At 35.7% G+C, this 22193-nt stretch overlaps 1 protein-coding gene across 2 annotated transcripts in view; it reads left to right on the top strand.

The window, feature by feature from the left end:
- The window catches only part of B3GALT1 (beta-1,3-galactosyltransferase 1), a 164862-nt gene that overhangs the window by 101354 nt on the left and 41315 nt on the right, over positions 1–22193 (top strand). For both annotated transcript variants that reach the window (XM_056496761.1, XM_056496762.1), the window contains exon 3: positions 12354–12458. The gene's annotated coding sequence lies outside the window, so the exon portion shown is untranslated. The remainder of the gene's footprint in view (positions 1–12353; positions 12459–22193) is intronic.

Raw genomic sequence — 22193 nt, 5'->3', positions numbered from 1 at the left:
TTTCATACGAACAAGAAAAAAAGTCAATTTACTCAGAAATTTCCAGCTTCTATCATCAAATCACTTTTTATTAAAGATGTGTTGAAGATATTAGCAGATAAGGACTCTGGAATTAGGTCATTAGGTCAATCCAGTGTATCTCAATGAGGACCTGAAATATTGATATAACCTTAAAACAAAAAATGGAATGGGCTGCTCTTCATGTAGATCCCAAGCATGAGCATTTTGCAAGTGACTGGAGTAAAAATGCCTATGGGAGTTTTAAGCTGAACTCCAGAAAAAAGATTATGAGAAAGATTTCCATATTACTTAAATAAAATTGCTTCTTCTATAGGGTGTAAGATTGAAAATTAAACATGTCTTGCCAATTCCTACTTATCTGCGAAATATCAAGAGTCAGCACTTTATATTTTAAAAAGAAAAATCTTGTCACTGAAGCGCACAGAAAAGATGAGATTCCAAGGATGAAAGCCAGCTGTGTAGATAATGACCTTGATGTTTGTAATCCCACTTTCTATTGCTACAGAAATGAAAAGCGTCTAGGTCTTATGCTAAAGAAAGTAGAGCAGAGAACTGAACTTTTGCCACTGCTTCCTCAGTCAGAACTGCTGTGTATTCTGAGCACACAGTCTGGCACACAAAGGTTTAGGTTTGCAGAAGTTTTAAGAATTCATAGGTACAAGTTAAGTGAATTGACTTGCTAGTATTAAAAACTCCAGTTCTGGACAAATATTAAAAATTGTGTTCTTTGAGAAATTAGGTAATGAGTATTTCACATTAGTCATTCAACTTGGACTGTACTTTGAATTTATATTACTGTGCCATAGCATTCTGTAAAACAGAAATAATGGTAAACACTCATTCCACAGGAGTATTATAAAATGTAGACACTAACATTTGTAGTTTTGATGGAGCCCATCAGTCTTACGAGAAAAACAGCAGTGTCATATTCAGAGAAAGATTTGAATATTGCAATGAGCCAGAGGGCCACAAACCAAATGAAGCACATCTTTAAATTACATATTTGCAAACTGTCTGTTAAATCAGTATTATCCATCTTGTGACCTGAATGAGGCAGGCAGGGAAAGAGGTACAGAAGAATAGTGTACTCTCACATAATTCAAGTCCATATCCTAACACAACATATTTCAGCCCAAATACTTTAAAAGTTTGGCTAAGCTCCTAGCAACTGAATGAAAATTGTTACAATGCGAAGTTCTGGGAACTGTAAATATAGCTCTGTTTCCTGCCTTAGATCTAACATACACTTATTATAAAAATCGTCATAAAATTAATGAAAGACTTTGCAAAATAACAAGAACAATTTAAAATAGCATTACAATGGTGGAAGATCAAATTTTTCAAAAGGCTTTGTTTGTGTTGCAAGAATTTTGAGACAAAAATTCTCTTTTGAATAAGAGCTACTTAGTTATTTTCTATGCAATATAAAAATCAGGAATGAAAAAAAAATGTATATTGAAAAGATCTGTTCATGATTTAAGTCTAGTATAATCACTCAGATGATGACCTCAGAGTCAGTGTGGTTTAATTAGTATTTAAGTGCATGTACTATAGCTACACTTAGTTACAATCCCAGATTCCTATCTATTATCTGACAGATGATTGCTACTATTTGGCATTCAAACAACTTCTGAAAAATAGGAAGTGAAAAGCCCACTAAGAATAACAATTAGTGATACAACATGCTGTTACATAGAACAAGCCTAGAGTAAATGCTAGATCTCATCAAGACACACACAAAAACTCAGTCATCAAAATACTGAAGTATTAAAGCAAAAACAGGACCTAAACTAAGGTGAGTTAGGTTTTATGTTTCCTCTTTCTTTAGGTTATGATCTCACACTTCAGTCCTACAGATTAGAATTTAGTTTGGTAGTGCCCATGAGACCCTAATCTCACAGATAAATTTAAAGAATCAGAATCTTCAGGGAGATATGTTTCTGAGGATAAACCTGAGCACTGCATCCATACTGATACTATACAATATACTGTACGCTGACAGGCTTTGCAATGCCCTGTGTTATCACCTTCATTGGTAATACTGAAGAATGCCATGAATTAAATTGGTATCAAAAGCAGCCACAGTGATGTTTGCAACTAGAAAGTGATTTTGCAGTTGAGTATTCTCACCTCCAACTTACATAGGATTTTGCCTAACATGTGAAGAAGGAAATAAAAAAGGGCAGATACACAAGAAGTGATCTAGTATCCCTAAATATCTGATTGTTACCTGTTGAGGGCATATTGATTTACCTCGCTACTGAGAATTTGTTTGTTGTCTTTTTCTTCATCCTCTCATATGATATGAACTTTTTTAATATTGACACATTTGCATTTTAAAGCAACACAGAGACACATCTTTACTTATATGTGTTGCTAAATGAGAAGAAAATTCAAATTGAAATTCATTGGCTATTTCTGCTGGCACTCAAAAGTATGTACTCATTTCCTTACTTCTCTGTAACTATTTACTTGGATTTATAAATCTTGACAGTTTTTTTTGGTGTAACAGACCATATTGTCACCATCATTTGTTATTCTTAAAAAGCTCACGCTACTTATAATGTATTTGTCTTAGATTTACAGATGCTTCAATCAAACATGTTTATAAGCATGTCTTAATCTCTTTTAGTTGTAAATTAAAAATGCACTTTTAGGTGTTACAGGGCTTACAGATTACTTTTTTAAGGCAAAAATACATAAAGTTATAAAAAACTGAATGATTAGGCACCATTAACAGAAATTGACAGAATAGCTTACAACAATAACCTAAAGAAAGTGTTAAATTACTTATACGGAGATTTCATCAAAGTCTCTGCTCAACTTCCTGTTTTGTTCAGTAGAGGAGATATCTAGTTAAGATGATCTTCAGTCAAGAACTGGACAAATATGGAATGCTAGAGGATGAGAAATAGGAGTATTGCCAGTAAGGGAGCTAAGTGAGCAAAACCCAGAGCAAGACTGCACTGCAAGTGGGAGCTCTAGGAGTAAGAGCAAGCATCTGAGGCTAAATCAAGGGCTAAAGATCAGGGATGATATCCAAGGCAGGAGGACAAGGTACAGTAACATGCAGTGTGAGTCAAACAAAAGCAGCTTGCCGAGTATCCAAGAGCAATGAGTGCAATTTGCTCTGATGGACAGGCAGCTATCAGTCAGTCTGATACCAGTCGTCAATCCCAGGAGACCAGTTCCATGAAGGTGACCTCTACATGAATGTCTATCTGAATTTTATAAACATAGGACAATTTCCATGCACAAGTATAACATAGCTTAGATACTGCTGCACAGTAAGTGGCCTGATTAGGTTACTGAGAGCTTTGGGTTGACAGTGATCTCAGCCCACCATTGTTTTCTGGGTTTTTAGTCTTGTCTTCATTTCAGAGACAGATTTTAGTCAGAGCCTCAACTTAGGCCATATATATAGACATATTGCTTGAAAGAAGTAGTACTGTGTATGTGTGAAAGCAAATATGTGGCTGCAGACAGTTTATTTTATATACTATAGCAGAGAAATTGTCTGCAATGTGTGCGTGAACCCATCAGCACCAAGGTAGAAGAGGTATTATACTTCATCTGCAGCTGAAAATTCTGTCAATTGACAGAAAAGGGGCAGAGGGACATGGGAAACACAACAGGCAATACATATAAAGAGAAAATGTTTAATAGCAAGTATACCAGAAAAAAAAGGTATGAAATGCACTTGATACAGGTGAAAGATGTTAGCTTCTTGCTTTCTATTTACAGACCTGCATAGAAGTATACAGTGTTTTGCATACAAAAATTAAACTAATGCTGATAGCTCAAGAAGTAGGCATGTGAAATCTGAACTGACATGAAGAGAGATGTAGAATGAGTTAAATTAGTTTGGAATAAGAACTGCTTTATCCTCTGGTCATCGCAGTAAAAATGCGATTAATTATTCTGAAGAGATATCCAGTGTCTTGCTAATGAGATTTAAAGTGTCATTATACAATGCAAGGTGCTCAGATAGGAATTAGTGATAAGCAGATAAGTCTTGGAGAAAAAAAAAAAACAAATAAACCAAAAAAACCCCACAAGATTAGAAAATACATAATAACAAAAGCCATACAAGGACATATCCAAGAAAGAGATCTTATAACCTAAGCAAAAACTATTTCCTGGAAGGATGTTGTCTCAAAGACCAACCTTTTCTATAAACTACAGAAAAAATAAAACAGTTCATTTCTCCTCCCAAAATAAACCTGAAAGATATCAGAATCCAGAAACATTATCTCAGAAAACATCTTTCATGTTTGTACACACTTAATTGTTCTGTATGATGCAAAAATATTTTATTTAACTCATTAATACTTGAATTCTATGAAGGAATGGAATGTTGTAAGAATTCAAAGATTCAAGACTAGTTGAAGGGACTGATTAAGATTTAAATCTAGCTCAGCTAGCACAGCATCTCACATTCAGACCCCAAGTTTATGATTACCCAACATGCAAGTGCTCTTTGGGCTGCCAATACCTATGATCTTTGTAGAAAGGAAATAAGTTCTGTGAAGACTGAAGTAACAGAATGAATGTGTTAATTTTCTATGAAGTTAATTATAGCAAAATTACTTGTTTATTTTGGGTTTTTTTGCAAAATTATCACAAGGCTTGTATAAGAATAGTGGATACATGTATTGTGCCTATAAATTCTCATTCATATGGGATAAGTCACTGTAGCAATGCTTTGAAGTTAACGAGCCTTCTCAGTTCATTACAGATAAAAATATGGAGCTCCACCTTCAGTATGAAATTAGTAACTGTTAGCGGTGTAAATAAGCTTTGAACTTAATTTCTGGTACCATAGAAGCAGCAACAGCAATTTCTTTTCATACATTTGAGATAGATAAAGATAGGCAGCAAACATCAGCTCTTAAAAAACTCCCCAAGATGTATTTAATTACTTTTCTAATTTTTTTAAATGAAGACTTAAGACAGCAACACATAGCAAAGATTATTTTTACTTCCAGTACTCTGAAGCAGTAATGGTTTATTATTTTGTACTTGATAGGATGAGCATTATTTACAAGTCTAAATGATTCTGAATTTTGAAAGTCTCTGACTCTATTTCACAAAGCAGCAAAATGATGGTTTAGACCAGATGCGTAAGACAATAAATACTTTCAAATCAACTTAAGAATATTTCTAATGGGAACACTTTCACCTGACAGAAATAACATGTATTTTCCCAAAGAACAAGGAGTTATTTTCAGCTGGTTTTCTTCTTATAGAATCATAGAACCCCCAAAACTTTAAGATCATCAAGTTTAACCATCAACCTATCACTGCCAAGTCCACCACTAAACCTTTTCTTTAAGTGCCACATCTACATATTTTACTTATTTCCATGGATAGCGACTCAATCACCTAAGTGGACAGCCTGTTCCAGTGCTAGATAACTCTTTCAGTGAAGATTTTTTCCCTCATTTCCAATCTAAACCTCCCCCAGCACAACTTGAGACCATTTCCTCTTTCAATCAGCACGAATTAAACGCAAATTCTGATGTTCTGCATCACACACCTTCCTCATAACTAAAAAAGCATCAAACACTTTCCATTTGCTGCTGTCATTTAACATAAAAATTGATGAAGTGTCTCTGAGAATAGATCACATTTACATGGATAACTCAGTCTGCATGGGCTAAGTAGGACTGAATTAATGAATGTACTGTTGCTTCACATACCAAAAGCGTCGCTAAAGGGATAATCTGCAAATGCAGAAGCGGGGACTGGGAGACACATTGGCTGCAGTTGTTGATGACTCCCTCGTCTGCAGTCTCAAGGAGCTAATCTTGCTCAGGTCAGAGTGCTTGATCCATGTGCCTGAGAATGACTCAGGCACAAGCAATAAGACACCATGTGTCCACACTAAAGGTTTTCTTTCTCCTCTGTCCCAATTTCATTCGCAGAAGTGCTGCACATGTGTAAGGCAGTGTGACACCATAAGAGACTTACATCTTCTCTGCACAAACAAAACACAGTCTGGGTGGCAGCAACGAAGCAAAAGCTTCCCTAGGGCATACACTAGGATTATCAACAAGGGAGGACTACTTCTGGATTAAAGCTTTGGCCCGCTGTCAACTACGGCAAAACTCTCACTGAAGTCAGCATAGCCAGGATTTCTGTTGTAGCAATTTTGACTCCTTGCCTGTTCTGCCTTGGGACTTCCAGCCAGCGTGAAAAGGGTCTTAACAGTGCCAGAAGCTTTTGTATTATGAACTGCAGGCAGAAGTCCGGAAATCCTTCACATAAACAACCAAATACTCATCAGCCATTTAAGAAATTTAAGACTTTGCCAAGCTCCAGGGGACTCAAACCTGAATACACAAGTATGACGTTTCACATTGGCACACCATGCTGAAACACCCTTATCTGTTTAAGTGCTTTTTTTTCCTTTTGTGAAAGTGTTATGGCAGAAGATTCATGTTTTGATTGAACACAGAGCAAGAAGCAAGCTAAATTATATACTCAATACAAATCTCATGCAATAATGATGAAAGAAGAGCAAAATGATTGTAAAAAAGCAGACACTTTGTGAAGTAAAATCTCCTCTAAATTCAGTATGTGTAAGCAATATAGGGAAAATGGAAATGCATTAAGGAAAAGATGAAACTGTAGATCAGACTGGCCAAAAGTCTTAATGAGACTGTAAAATAAATTATGATAAGTCTGTGTTTAAAATATACTCAGCCTTTGTCACTGCATATAAAACAGATAGAAATTTAGCAAGATGTCAGAAACATGATTTTAAGTCAAGCTGATATGCAATTACAGTACTCAACAAACATAAAAAGCCAGATTTAAGTATCTGACCTGTGATAAATTTTTGCTGACTTCAGCACAAAGCAAAAATAACTCAAATAATTGTAGCTGCAGGACTAGATCTTGGTCATTATTTCATCTAAACACAGAAGAGCTTCAGTTTAGTGAGGATGCCATGAACTTTGCAATTTGAGCACCTATTTTAAAAGCAATCAAAATTCTGCTGCTGCTACTCCATGAGGAAGCAACCACTTCATCTCAGGCAGCATGGAGATGCCCTACTTGCAATACGTAACAGTCATTACAAAAGAAATGGTTATGTATAGTTGGATTTATCAAGACTTACATTATCATGTAAAGATACACACATACTCTATTAGATTAGTTTAGATTAATTTAAGTTAGGAAAAAACCCCAACTCTGAGCCCATATTTTAATAGAAGCTTTAAAAAAAAATATTTAAAGCTTAGAATGGCATATATTTAGTATTCCATACAGCTTCACAAAGGAAATATTTGCTTTAAAAGGCTGCAATTCAAGATCTTCTAGGAGTAAAATTTCTCATGAAATACTTGACATCTCCAAATGGAAATACCATCAGAACAAACCAACACTTGAGATACAATTCTAGGTTTACAGAAACAGCTACAGAAAGTAGAAAGAACAAAACATTTCATTCTAAAAGTTTTTAAGCACAGCTGCTAGTTTTTAGTTCTTCATCAACAGTTCATCAGTCCTTAGCTTTAAGGTTATGATAGTGGTCATAACAGGTTTATGCTTGCTTAAAAATATTACTGCTGAATTTTACTGAACTACTCTGGCTTGAGCAAATGTATGGCAAAAACCAAGCATTGGAACAGCTACTTTCCAATGCAAGGGCATACAAAGGCATATGATCTTCCACCTTTCCTTCTGGATGGAGTCAAAGGAATAAGGTCACACAAATATCAGTGAAAGACAACTAGCATGAAATAAGTCATACTCTAGACATCCTTTGCAGTGATAAATTCTCTAGCAAGCTGGATGACTGAAAGAAAAAAAGGGCTGGGGAAAATGAATGTGCCTTAAACATGATCTTCATCATTCTGATGAGATATTTAGTTATACATCCCTCTCCTATTGCTAAGTAGGAGGGCATATCATGATAGCCACTCTGCAGAACATTCATCAGAAAATTAGGTTCCTTACAAAGCTTTTTTCTTAACACTTTCTTATTTGTGTATGTAGCCAGTATTTTGTATTTGTAGGAAATTTTATAATTTTAAAGCATCCAAGGAAAAACAACTTAAGCTATTATTCTGCTAATATAGTCGTCTAAAGGCAGAAAAAAGTATTGCCTGATATTCAGAATGAAATATTTAAAAAATCATCTAATTCACAGGTGGTCCTTACTAACCATATACAGACAACAAGGAGCTTTGATTCCTGTTTCTAACACTCTAAATTATTAGCACTTGACTGTCAGACCTAATATTAAAATATCTTCAGACTCTCTATCCTGTTTCCTCAGTGTTCTACAAAATCTTTCTGGATACTGCCCCTACATTCCCTCTCTTCACACAAAAATTTTGACATTCCATGTTTTCTGATTAGTTGCTGCAATTTTTTCATGTGACTACTTAGTGAGAAATTAAAAAAAAATGTAGAGGATCATGGAATCAGAGTTTGGAACAAAAGAAGTCAGGAAGCTGTCATCTTCAGAAAACCTCTCAACCCTTTTCCATTTGAATTTTTTTTCCTATGTGTTCCTTTGTTTTTTCTATGCTGTCTATAATAATCACTGCTCTGTCTTCAGTCTAAGTGTCTTTATACTTCCACTTACACTTTTCTTCATCATATTCCTGTCTGTCTATGTTTATTTTTCATTGTATGGACCTAACCACCTCCTCTCAGCTTGTCTCTACATTGATTCAAGCCCATGCCAAGTGATCTAAACTACCTTTAGCCATGGCTTAAAAATTTCAAAATTTGCCTCAAGCCTTTCTACTTCCATCTTTCCCCTCATAAAGAAATTAGAATCTCAATAATCTCAACAAGAACAATCAGTGTCAGGAGAAAAAGTGCTTGCCAGGGGCCTTTTTTTTTTTTTTTTTTTCAAATATTTTGGAATAAATAACTAAGAATAGTAAGTGAAAATTCCAGAGATACAACAGAAATGGTGTTAACACCAACAAATAAATTGACATTTAAGTTTTGTTTGTACTTAACAGTGAAATAACAAAGCAGAACCAGACCAAAGTATTTTACTTGAAATCATACTTACAGCTTATATATAAAATTCTAATGTCATACACAGAATTGAATCTGCTGTTTGGTTAACTTACTAACTAGAATCGTAGACTAATTCATACATATTGCCTACACATGGTGAACTGAATATATTTGCTTCAGCTGTTGGACTACCTGATGAAGCTCAATGTAACTACAAATAATCCAATGCCCGACAAAAATACAGGAAGATAAAACTCTTTTAGAAGAGTAATTCCCTGTATGGGAATTGTGCTGGACACTGAACTCTTGACAGATGCTCCAAAAAGAGTGAATACTGGGCATTTATTCCCATTTGTACTTGTAAGAAGCTTGTGACCTTCCTTTTGCCATGTGTGCCCCACACCTGTTTCACAGCCACCTTGTATTACCTTGACATGTGTATGGACTCTCCCTGAGCAGAACAGTGTAACCAAACCCACAGAGATGGGAGCTCCAGGAAACATTTAAACCAGCACATCATCTTTCATAGAAGGTAGAAACAAGACCACTTGAGTTTTGACCAAAGAGCTTTCCTCTGCTGCAACTTAGATTAGCCTTAGTCCTTGGGTAGCAGTCTTCAGCACATAATAGCTGAGGTCTGCCAGGAGGTCTTTGAAAGAGCCCTCTGCTCTGCAGTACATGCACATTCTTACAATCTGTGTGTCAGGGCAAGAAGCCCCAGATTTTGTCATCAGCAAGAGCATTGTGCAAGATTGCTGTCTTTTCTAAAAGCATTCCCTCCAGGGAATTCAAAATGATCAGGCAGTTTCAGAAAAGGCAATCTCAGCCTGGGCTGAATACAAATCAAACATATAAATGAAATTGCACATCACTTACACTTACTGAGAAGTATTGACAGCAGCATGGCCTTTTCCCTTTCCCAGTATTCTTTGAGTCTAACTTTATACACCAAAATAATTACACTGCTCTTCCATACTTGTATCAAGATGCTCCTGACACTACACATTGCCAGATTTCAGTGGGCTGAAGGGTTATCTACTAGGGCACACTTATTAGTAGCCATTACATTTAATAGGGATTTAACAGTCACTACATTGTATGTTGCAAGGATGTTTGTTTTCAAAATAATTACAGCAGCAAATTGTAAATACAAGTCTGAGTTTAATTTGCAAAGCAATTCTAGGCTTTTAAAATTATTAAGTTATAATCCCTTCACATCTTTGAATTACAAAAATCAGAAACTGTTTCTCACTCTTTTGACCCTGATCAAGATTTTAAACTATCTCTTTTGGATCAATAGCTTAAAAATGCTGTGTAGTTTACAGTTTATCTCCTACCTGCTTAAAGGAAATACTTCACACTTATTTGAAATTCAGTGAAGCAGAAGCAGCTTGATTACTATGGAGAGACAGAATTTTTTAAGAAGCCTCACTGAAAAAAAATAATGAAAACTGGGTTTATTATGATTCTCAACTCAAAAAAATTAATAAAAAACTAGTATATTTGAATCTGCATAAATAGAGCCATTCTGAAAATGGATTGAAATTGCTAATATTTCTTAATTGAAGGAAACCAACCACTGATTTCTCTTCCACTTCAGTTATGAAACCAAGGCAAACCATCTTGCATCCTATTCATCCCATCACACCCCTTCTGAACTATTAGCCCAATTCATAGGCTACATCCCAACCCAACAGAAATCTGCTTAAGAGCAGGAGATGATTCCTTTTGAGCATCATTGGAAGGGTTTGTAGATGGCTGAAGACTGTAACCCAGCCTCAGCACAGCTAACTGCTGGCACTACAATGCTCACCTTGAATGAGGCAATATTGGGAAGGCAATCTACAAACTGCTAACAAAGGTAAAATCTTCAGGGTTTACCATATTAGGCTCTAAATGTTATTAAACAGATTGAGGGCTAAAGTCTTACCAATCTTTTTACATATGATCAGAAAATAAGACATTTCAGTTCTGTTTTGTTACAAAAAGTAATGATTCTAACCCCTTATATTTTTTTCAATTAGAAAATTAAGCTACAAATTTTTTTTAAAATGTCTATTTTTAATTCAAACTATTCATAGGAAACATTTAAAAGGAACTGTGATAAAAATGTCACAGAAAATCAGTTCCAAGATACTCAAGTTACAGACCTTTTCATACTTCTGCCTCTGTTGCACCAAAATACAGTGGCAAATTTATGCAGTGCCTCCAGGCAAAAAACTCCCTGATATAAATTTAACAAGAAAGAGAGCAATTACACATGCCAACCTGAATTTCTTCATTTCTCACATATTTCTAATACAAGGGTGATTTATTTGCATTTTACAATTTTCTGAGTCTGCTAATTGCAAGATATTCTAAAATAAATGTAAATTGTCTGAATGGCCTCCATCCAATTTCTAATGGACAGGTGTTCACATAAAAATTCAACAGTATCAGCGACAAGCTAGCAGTAACTGGTGGGGTGAGGGTAGAGAGAAATTACTTGACTCTCAGCTGAACTTCCTGTTTAACCACAGGGATGATCAAATCAGGTCAAGGTCAAATATGTGACAGAGCAGCTGTGCCATGCCACAAATAAGGGCTGCTGGTATCGATATATATAGCAATAGTGTTTTGATTTTCTCAAAGAGAAAGCGGCCTCCTGCACTCTTAGCCTTGATTCTGGGCTCTGCAGATTCAGCTGCCTCACAGGCTGCTTGTGGCAGAGCAGTCCCTTGGCACTCACTGCATCACTTCAGTAGCCCACCTCTTGGCAACAAGGAAAATATTAAAGCTGTCCAACACAGTAACTAATAACCAACTAATCCACCCCCATGAGATGAAAGACGTTTAAATCTCCCTGGCAGAACGAAATGCCTGGACTGGTGGTGACGTTCTTACCCACAGAAACTTATTCTCAGATGTAGCTCATTTAGGACCCTTATTAACTACTACAAATAGAAGCTTTCAACACACAGTGATTCTGGGACCTGTAGTGCTTTGGCTTAATAATCTACGACTTTTCTGTTCCAGCAAATGAAAATAAATTGATTTATGGCAGTTAATGCACAGGTACTGAAAACGGCAGCTGTAGTTTTTTGATACCCATCTGTCCTCCTCTTACTCCATCTGTTTCTTTCACTCATTGCACTGGAATTCAGCTTCACAAAATGCAGTCCAAACTTTTTCATGTAGCACAGTGCAAGTTACCTAGCTACCCAGCTAAAAGACATTTTCAAAATAAATCACTGTCCTTGTGCTCTGTAGAAGGCAACAGACATGGATTTTGTGGTTAATCTATGTCTGAACGTTTTTTTCAACAAAATATACAACTGTCAGTAAATTTCCTCTGATTTCAGATGGTGCACTTGAAAATAATACCATAAAGGCTCATCATTTTAAACAATTACTGATTACACCCTGGGGATTTTTCACCAATTCCACTCGATGCTGCTTTTAAAATGGTAAGTACCTACATAATTCTATGATTTATAGATTGCTTAGATTTTATAGACAATATAACAGTAAAAATGCACACTAATATATAATGTCATTTGATTATACAGTTTTTATTAAACTGTGTTGACTGACTTTTTTTATTCTTCAACAGTTCTTTGGCCTGTTAATGATTAAAGATTTGGATTTCACTCTTTACACTAAATGTAAGTGTTTAACAGGAAAAGAAAACCTAAGAAAGCACTCCCTCTTTACAATCCAAAAAGGAAGATAAAATATAAAGGCCAAAACGAATTTACTGGAAATTTTGCATAGCACAAATACAAAAGCTATTACTAAAACCCATTTGTTCTACAGGAAACTAAAAGCAAAGACTATTTTCATTATTATCCCATCTTTAAGGCAGTGTGGTACACGAGGTCAGTCGAAGGACGAGAATGGAGGTTGCTGTTACTCTATAAAAGGGCTCACATAATATAATAAATAATAGTATATAAATAATAGTAAATAAATATAAGTATATCAGTGCTCATGGTGCTTTTCATTTCTACTGATGTGGTACCTTGAACACCTACATGCCTTAAGTAGTTTGGTTTATGCATTTACCACTTTATTATTGTCATCAAATTAAAAGGGAATAGTTACATTTGATTTGCACAACAAAGGTCTTTTAACTGATCCTGAATTTATACAGAATAGAATATTCAATACTTGCATACAGAATGCAGTGCACAGGAGCATGCATTTAAACACACAACTTTGTGATCTGGGTGACAGTAACTCTATTTGTCATTTCCTTTTTTTCTTCTTCCTCCTAATTCCACACATTATTTTACTAAAAATTCAGTAGTACAACTGCCTGGAAGAATTTTTTTTCAGTCAAAAGCAATAAACTACATAACCTCTTGAGATACAGAAGTGTTTATAATACAAGGAAACTTAAAAATATGTAGAAAGAATTTAGCTTGGAAATAAAATGTCTTTTCAAGATGAAAAACAGAAATAAGTGCTGGTAATAGCACTGTGCAAAATAGAAATTTCATATTACAGATCCATGTAGGTGACTGAAAAATGAGGACTGCAATTCTTTTAATCTTTATGTGTATTTAAATATATAAAAGCCAGTTTTTCCTTTCTATGGCAGAGTTTGAAGTACTTACCAACTAAAGCAAAGAACTAAACTGCTGGTATTAACCATACAGAAAAAAAAATTAAGTCTGTATACCTCCCATGGTCCTTTAAAAAGCATTAATAATTATGCATTTGCATAAAGTTAAAGCAAGAAAACACATGAACATATATCTTTTAGACATCTGCGAGCTACTTATCTTGATCTGTTCCATAAATAGAAATTCATTATGGAGAGACTGAAACCAAGACAATGCGCTAGAAAATAAGAGGCAACCTTTTTAAAATATACTCAAAATGGCGTGAGTAAATCTGTATCATACAGATTCATATTTAACACATAGATCTTTTTTGGTCTAATCTTCCTCCTTTTACAAGCAACGGTTAAACTTCTACTAATTTCATTAAAAGCAGAATGAGCCTTGATGAGTACTCTCTCACTACTCTCTCTAGTAAAACTTCCTGTCCTGCAGAGTATCAATATTAACTGTGAATGGGAGAATTATAAAGGCTCTAGTGAAAAAAAGCATTCAGGCCTCTAAATTAATGCCTAAGCTCTGACTTTTAAGTGAAGACAGATATCAGTAAGTCAGCTGCTGCTCATATTGCTTTCTTATTCATAATTGAAAAACCAGAGGCTTGGGGAGTACTTAGCAACCTAATCCATTTCTTCCCAGGAATGTTATATAAGTTTTCTTTTAATATAATGTTATTCTCCTGCTTTCTTCTCATGTTAGAATTACAATCTCAGAAACTATTTTGATACAAGGCTAAATTTCAAACCCCAAAACTGACACAATATCGGGGTCAGCAGTGAGGTTGAAATTTCAAATATGCTGAGTCAATCCTGCCAAGGTGGGTGTTAAGGCTCCTCAGTTTCAAAGCGCACCTCAGCTGCTGTATTTGGACGCTAATGTTCCCCACTACAAAAGTGCATATCAAGCTGTTTCTCAGAGCAAATAGCAACTCTTTATATATCAGCAAAAGGAGACTGGCAAAGGACAAAACAGAAGACCCTTCAGCCACTCAGAGCTGGAAAGTACCCTTAGAAGGACTGCAACAGACTTGAGTCAGCAAAATTATTTTCATTCTGATCTGGGACAAAGGTGGTTGGATGGATCTACGGAAGTCAGCCAAGTTAAAAGCTGCATGGTGGATTTCACAAAATTAAGCACAACCATGGCCTTTATTTTTAGCCACCTGTGCTAAAGGAAGGGAGATTAAGAAGCCTGAAATGATTATTCTTCACAGGCAGAGTCACTCAGAAATCCGATCTGTATGATTGCAGACACTGGTAAACACTGATTCACCAGGATACAGCATTGTCTTAGTGCCAGCAGAAAAAGACAAAATACATTAATTTACATACAACTTTTTGCCAGCCAGTAGCAGCAGTAAGCATTATCGCTTTTCCCTACCCTTCACCTAAAAAGGAACTACTCCAAATCCCTTCCGTTTTGTCATATACATTTTCCGTGCCAAAAATAAGCTGAAGCTACTGAATATGTAACAACGTGTAAAAAAGCATAGCCGCGGGTGGAACATACAACCCAGTGCACATGCTCTGTTTGCTGTATACTGCTACCCTGAAGTGTAGAATATTTGCACAAAAACAGGGAACCTTCAATGGCAGCAAGAAGCAGCACTTGCAGCCTAGATCAGCCCTAGTCTGTGCCTTCAGAGACGATTTCACACTGGCTGGACTTCAACCTAAATAGCTTTTACCAGAGCTTCAAATAGATGACTCAGTCCTGATTGAGTGCAACACCACAATCACTTTGCTGTACCTTAAAGCAAGGGCAAAATGAACTGCCTTATAACTAAGTCTAAGTGGATGCACTGGGCATGGTAAAGGAGGAATGCAGATGATCATTTAAAGCTAAAGCTTTAAATTTTAAATTTTAAAATCAAATCACAGAAAATGCATCTAAACAGTTACACCAGCAATTATTTTATTTCCAACTGTTCAACACTATGAGACTACAACCTGAAAATTTATTCTATGACTTCTGATTTGTAGATAGATTTCAGCTTTCCTTGGTTAACTGATCAGAACATGCTTTTCATTCATTCCTGGTTTTAAACTTTATTGTAAATGCAGAAAATCTGCATAATACTGAAAGCTGAAATTCAAATAGATGGAACTTAATCTCAAAATAGCAGGGCTTGCTGCAGTTTTTGGCATTTTTGTAGTATTTAATCAACTAAAAACTTCAGAATTATAGTTCACTAACAAATGACTTCATTACACAGTGATCGTCTGTGGTGTTTCATGTTCTTCCAGAAGGTTGATTTCAAATACATACAAACCTTGGAGGGAATAAGTGGCAAGAAGGAAACAAACTGAAACAACCTTGGCATACATTACCAAAAGCAAAATTCCCTCTTCAAATTAAATGGCACTTTGGAGGGAAGAACAGAACAATAATCACATAAAGCAACTTGTGTGAATGATAACTTGGAGAATCTGGCAAGGAAAAAGAGGAGACTCCTCAAGGCAGGAGATGCAACACACCAACTACTTTCATTAATTCAAAGAAAAAATGGAAAATGTTGACAATGTGTTCACATAGCCTTTTGAAATATAGGAAAATAAATTGAAAGGATTAAATAGGATTTATCAGTCATCAGAGGGATATGTCTTTTTCTTTCCTCCCTTTCCAACTACTGCACCATCAAGTTCAACATTATCAGTAGGTTATTTTGTACCATCTCAGTCACAAACAGCAGTCCAGATGCCACAAGCATGGCAAAAGTTGCTCGGCTGTGCCTGGTCTCTCTGCTACTGAAAAATCTATTGCAATCAAGGTATTAAAGAATAAACCCAGTACAGTTTTCATAATGGCAACTAGAGGAGCTACTCTAAAATTGCTGTTATATATGCATTTGGTGGGGTTAACCCTCTGCAGAGGGCCACAGGCCTGGCATGAAATTTCTCTTCAGCTTGCCAGGCAACAAAACTGCACTGCTTTTCAGCTCAATATAATGGTGATGCTTCCATTGCAAAGAGGTGACATTTCACTTTACTCAAGTGTCCTATCTCCTAGAAACAAACTGCATTTCCTTGGGTTTTTTACACAAGTTCAGAGGATACTGACATCCATACATACAAAATGAGCACTGAATGCTGTTACATGTTAAGCAGAACTGCAGAAATGTGCAAGACAGAGCCACAGATAGGCCCAGTTCTTAGTAATGTCAAGGTTGCATATTCATCCATGACACCCACTGGTGGTACACTGAAATACACCATGCTAATGGCCAGCCTGCTCCCTTCCTTATTGTGCCAAAGCACAGGTAATGTGCAACTGCTTGGGAGCTCACATGGGAACTTCTTCTCTCTTCTGGTAAGGCTAGTACTGCAACCTATTTTGGATTAATTCTTTGTCTGTTGATTTTGTCCGTCCTTTCAGACACTGTTCAGGTTTTGGCTGGGACACAGCCAGTTTTCTTCAGAGGAGTTTGGATTTTGAACTTGTGGCCAGAGCAGTGTTGACAGCATAAGGCCATCTCTGTTCATATATCAGAATTTCATTGCATGTATTTGTATGACTTTGACAATTCACAAAAAAATAAGGAGGCTTAAGACCCAGAGAGTACATTTTCAAAGCTTAAAGCAAGAGGTACACTCAATAATCCTTTTAATGAATAATAGGATAAGTATACACACCACTTACAAGTGGATTTCAAAGGGTTGCACATTTAGAATAAACTTAGGAAACAGATGAGATGAAATTAAAAGAATAAAAAAATAAAAAACCTTAGCAACACTTCAACCAATGATTACTCCTTTCTATTCATTTACATAGAGCATTTTGCCAGGCTGTAGCAGCCATTAAGCATTACCCCTTATCCCCCACCCTTTACCTTAAAAGGGAGTATTCATTACCCCTATCTATTAATGTATAAGTTGCTCAACAGTACTTTTATGGTTCTGTTGGGATTACTGCCGCTGGAAAGTGGTAATTTTAGGGCAGATTTTATTGTTTTGGCTACTAAAATAAAAAAGCTCCTGTCCTGCTGAATCTTCTATTTTTTCTTCCCATGTTGTAAAAAGCATCTTGATATCTCTATAAAAGATATAACACAGCATAGCTGTGTCCTCTGCATTAAAGACAGGATAATGAAATGTAGGATCAGCATTTCTCTGACAGTGCCTGTACGTCTTCTGGCTGCCAAGGTACAAAATACATTCAAAATTTTGGAGTTTTCAAATATCAAAACATCTTTTTGGGGAAATGTCCAAACAAACATCTGCAGATGACAGATTTTCTTTGTTTACAGAACAGACACTACATCATGAGGATCAAACTTATCCACTTCATCCCTCACTGGCAATCTAAAAAACTCTGCATGTTTAGTAGCTCCCTGAGGATTTGCTTTTCTTATCTCTTTAATCTTGTCAAAAGGATCATAAAATGTGCCAGGTAAAGGCAGCTTTCACAGTTACTAACCTAGACCACCTTATTACGAAACAGATCAAAAGCACAAGTTCATTCCACACAAGCTGTAAAACACTTTCCATACAAAATTGATTTTGGCCCAAGTAAAGTGACACTTAAGGAATATTATGTTAAAAAGAAGTCAACTATGCATCAGCTTAGATACAAACTAGCTGACATTCCTTCCAGGTGTATTGTGTATCCCTCACACCCAGATGAATATTTTCAGGCTAAGATATGTTGAACTACTAACTGTTTTCACTTGGGAGAATATGCATCGGCAATATATGATAAATATGATAAATAAAGCATTTGAAGCAAAGTAATGGAGGCAAAAATTGGACATGTGACTAATTCACTTTTTACTTAATCTTGAATCAAAGATCAAGATGGTGAAATTAATTGCACAGGACTACTGCTGCTGTTAATATTCAGCAAATAATGAGCAATTCTACCGCCACCACTAAATATTTCAAAATCCAAACACAAGGAAAAGCAAGTATTTCCTTACACACATAACAGAAATCCTATTTAGAGAAAAATTCCAGAAAAAAACAAGAGTATTTGAACCAATTCAACACTGACATTCAAAGACACATTTTAGATGTAGTAATAACTGTACCTTTCTCAACATTTTCAGCTTTGTGGATAAAAGTGCAGCTGAATGTTTTTAATTCTGTGCAGATGGTTGTTTTTATTCCAGTAAAGCACAAAAATGGTCTAATAGAACTTGGATCTTTAGTTCATTCCATAATTTTCGGTGCATTGCAAAGGCACAAGACCATAACTTATAAATGAATATTCATGACAGGTATGAAATGAACCTTAATCACAGTGTTCTCAGTGTTTCCTACTATGGAAGCTCAAAGCTAAAGTCCAAAGCCTAAGTATTTTGGACAGTGAAAGACAATGATTCTGAAACACAAAAATAAATTGCATTTAGATTAATACCTACCCACTTACAGAACAATCTTCAATACCATCAAAAGATATCAAGTATCAACAAATCCTCCAGGAGAGTGAAAAGTTGTCTAATTAAAAAAAAAAAAATTAAAGTTTGACAATTCCATTTCAATTCTTGGTGCATCTGGTGTAATTTTGAATGCAGAGTATCTACAGCATCTCTGGATGAAATAACCAAAGGGCAGAACAATGACAAACTCACAGAGTTGCCTCCGCAGAACCCAGCTTCAAACTCCCACCAGGGCATCAAACACTGTACAGTAGCCAAGGATGGGCATTACCATTCACCAGTTATACCCTCAGTTAAGGAATATGCCATGCACAAACATTGCTTATTCCCAGCTTGCTGTGAGAGTTATGTTGTTTCAGTCACTATCCAAAGCACTGGAGCTACCGAGTACTTCAGGCACCATGAGCCCTGCTTGCCATTACATGGAAATGGCTTAAGCACGTTTCCCAGGTCTAATATTTCTGAATAAGAAAACAGAATCTCACATATTAGTTTAAAAGGGACTGACAAGAAGTATAGAATTAAAATTACATCAGGGCACGATAGGCAAGGAAGGAAAACATTTCCCACTACAGTGACAGAACATGCTGAAGGTGATGCTAAGATTGTGAGCACCAAGATTAGGAATGGGGACCATTTAACAACTTTCATCTGTCTTGACTTGCCTGACTACTTTTATATAAAAATTTTTGTTTGCTATTTTCTAATTTCAAACCTGCAGTGCTACTTCATGTCTCCATGGAGCCAAAATTCCTGGTTTGCATAGATAGATTACTAATTGTTCAGGAAAGTTTTGGAAACTTTAAGGTCTGCACAGGTTCCTCAACCCAAATAGTTGAGTTAATATCACACAAGTCACTAATAGAGCAGTGACTCAGAACAAAAGTATTGATTAAAAACACTTCATAACATTGTGGTTAACCATAATGTATATATGTCCTACCTGAGGGTAGCTTCTGGTAGAACATGGTCATGTTTACTGGAAAGGTTTATTTTTTTTTTTTACATTTAGGTATATTTCTATTTTTGCAAACAGACTGGGAAAAGAGATGGAGGAAATTTCTTTTTAAATCTAAAGGAACATAAACCAACTGGAATTGTTGAGGAATATAATCTGCAAGTCATTTAAATGCACACTATTTAATACCTGCATTAATCATATTTTCGTTTACTTCAGAGCTATGTCAACATTAGGTTTCATTTTACTGCACATGTATGCAGTTAAAAATATCAGGTTTTGTACACATTATTAGAGAAAAGGTCTTTCTTTTCATTCCATATGTAGTATCAAGTATTAATTTGAAAGCTGTTTGTGTAAAGAGGTCACCTGGAGCCTTATATTGTCATTCTAATGTCATCCCATAGCACATCTATCATATCTCTAGTAACATGTTAGAGCATAAGTAGGTCATGCAAATCAATGGTTCCAAGCACTGTATGAGAGGATTATGTCAGTCGAGGTGTTAAGAATCAGCCATTGTACATCTATTCATAAAAATGAACACAGAATTTCAACATTCTGTGTGCATTTCAGGAGCAATATAGCATTTAGAAGACACCAACACGAGTGACTGAATGTTTAGGCTACTCAATGGGCTCTAATTCCTGTGTACTTCCTACTTTTATCAGTCATCAAGTTTGTCTAAATATGCACAGATTACAAATTTCATTACACAAAGTCTGCACCACTGAACCACAAAGGCATTTGATTCTCTATCAAAGAACGCAGAAGGTATTTGAAAAAGACTATTACATGACTTAGCAAACATGACAAAGGCATGGTAAGTTTACAGGGTAGCTGGTCAAGACTGTCTAATTCCATATTACAGGATGGACCATAATTTAGAGAGCTAGATAAAAGGATGGAGGAGGCATTATTGTCTGGTGATCAGTTAACAGTGTTATCTTTCTATATATCAAATCTGAATATATACCCATATATCTTTATTCTTAATGATACAAAATATTTGTAAATTTGTAGAGCATTTGTAGAGTACTTCAGCACTAGGTTCAGCATTCCCCAAATTTGTCACCTCTGTTGTTTTCTATAGAACTGATGGACAGAATCTTCACAATTTTAGTAATCCTAAATAAATCCTAATCACTAAAAAAGCTGTAGCATTCATAGATTCTTAGTATTTTATAATCCCATTCAGGTATATAAATGCTGATTATTTTACTGTAATGAAATTATGGATTGACAGATACTTTCACAGATAATAAGAATGAATAATCTCCAAATAAGATTTGCAAAACTTTCAGACTCTGTATTTAGTAATGCTTAGCCTAAAAATAATCAACAAAATATTAATTCATACCTAAATGCCATTGGGAACTTCAGAGAAGCCTTTGTAGAGCAAAAGCACAATCTGCCTTTTGCACCTGAAATCACAGGCAGGGCTGGAAAAAAAGAGCACAAGAGTATATTTTTCATCTTCCTATGAAAGTACCAGCACATTTAAAACATCACTCATAACAGTAAATCAAAATCCCAGTGATGCTTGTTGAAACTGGCTTTTAAGAGAGAGAGTGAACAAAAAGACCTTTTAAAGTAAGTTTTAGGGAATAAATAAATTGTCTGAACACTGCCACGGACAATCAGTTTTAACAGCATATGTTACTTGCTGTTTTGGGAGCCTGCTAAAGAAAGAGATCCATCCAGAAATTATGAGGGGAAAAAAACTCAAGAGACAATGGGTAACAACACATAATTTACATACATCTCTAGCTATTCTAAAGCTTTTCATTCAGCATCCATCATCATAAAATCAGTGCTCCTGACCCATCTTCATTTTAATAGAGAAATATTTTTTTTAAAAAGCCTGGAATTCCCTATTGACAAACAGTACAGTAACACATGTAAGATTTAACCTACTGTGCAACTTTCCCAAGAATCATCAGAGAATTATTAATGACATAGGCATCACTGAACCACTGAATGATGTAAGACCACCTAAGTTTTGTAGATAGAGAAGAGCAGAGGCCATAAACCAAATCAGCAGGAAACCTTACAGCACAATTCATATCTCCTAAAATATATTCCTCTTTTAGCTTCTAGGAAATGTTTCACTGGAAGATAATATTTATTAGAGCAGCAGCTATCTCCATTTTTCAGATTACTATTTCTGACAGACACTGGCAATCCTGGTTACCAAGGGTTCAGTTCACTATTTAATAAAGACCTTTTGTGAGACCAGCTT

Source organism: Oenanthe melanoleuca, chromosome 7 (assembly GCF_029582105.1).
Source record: "Oenanthe melanoleuca isolate GR-GAL-2019-014 chromosome 7, OMel1.0, whole genome shotgun sequence".
NCBI lineage: Eukaryota > Metazoa > Chordata > Aves > Passeriformes > Muscicapidae > Oenanthe > Oenanthe melanoleuca.
The sequence above is the reverse complement of the archived record's forward strand: the minus strand, read 5'-3'. Positions and strand labels throughout refer to the sequence as shown.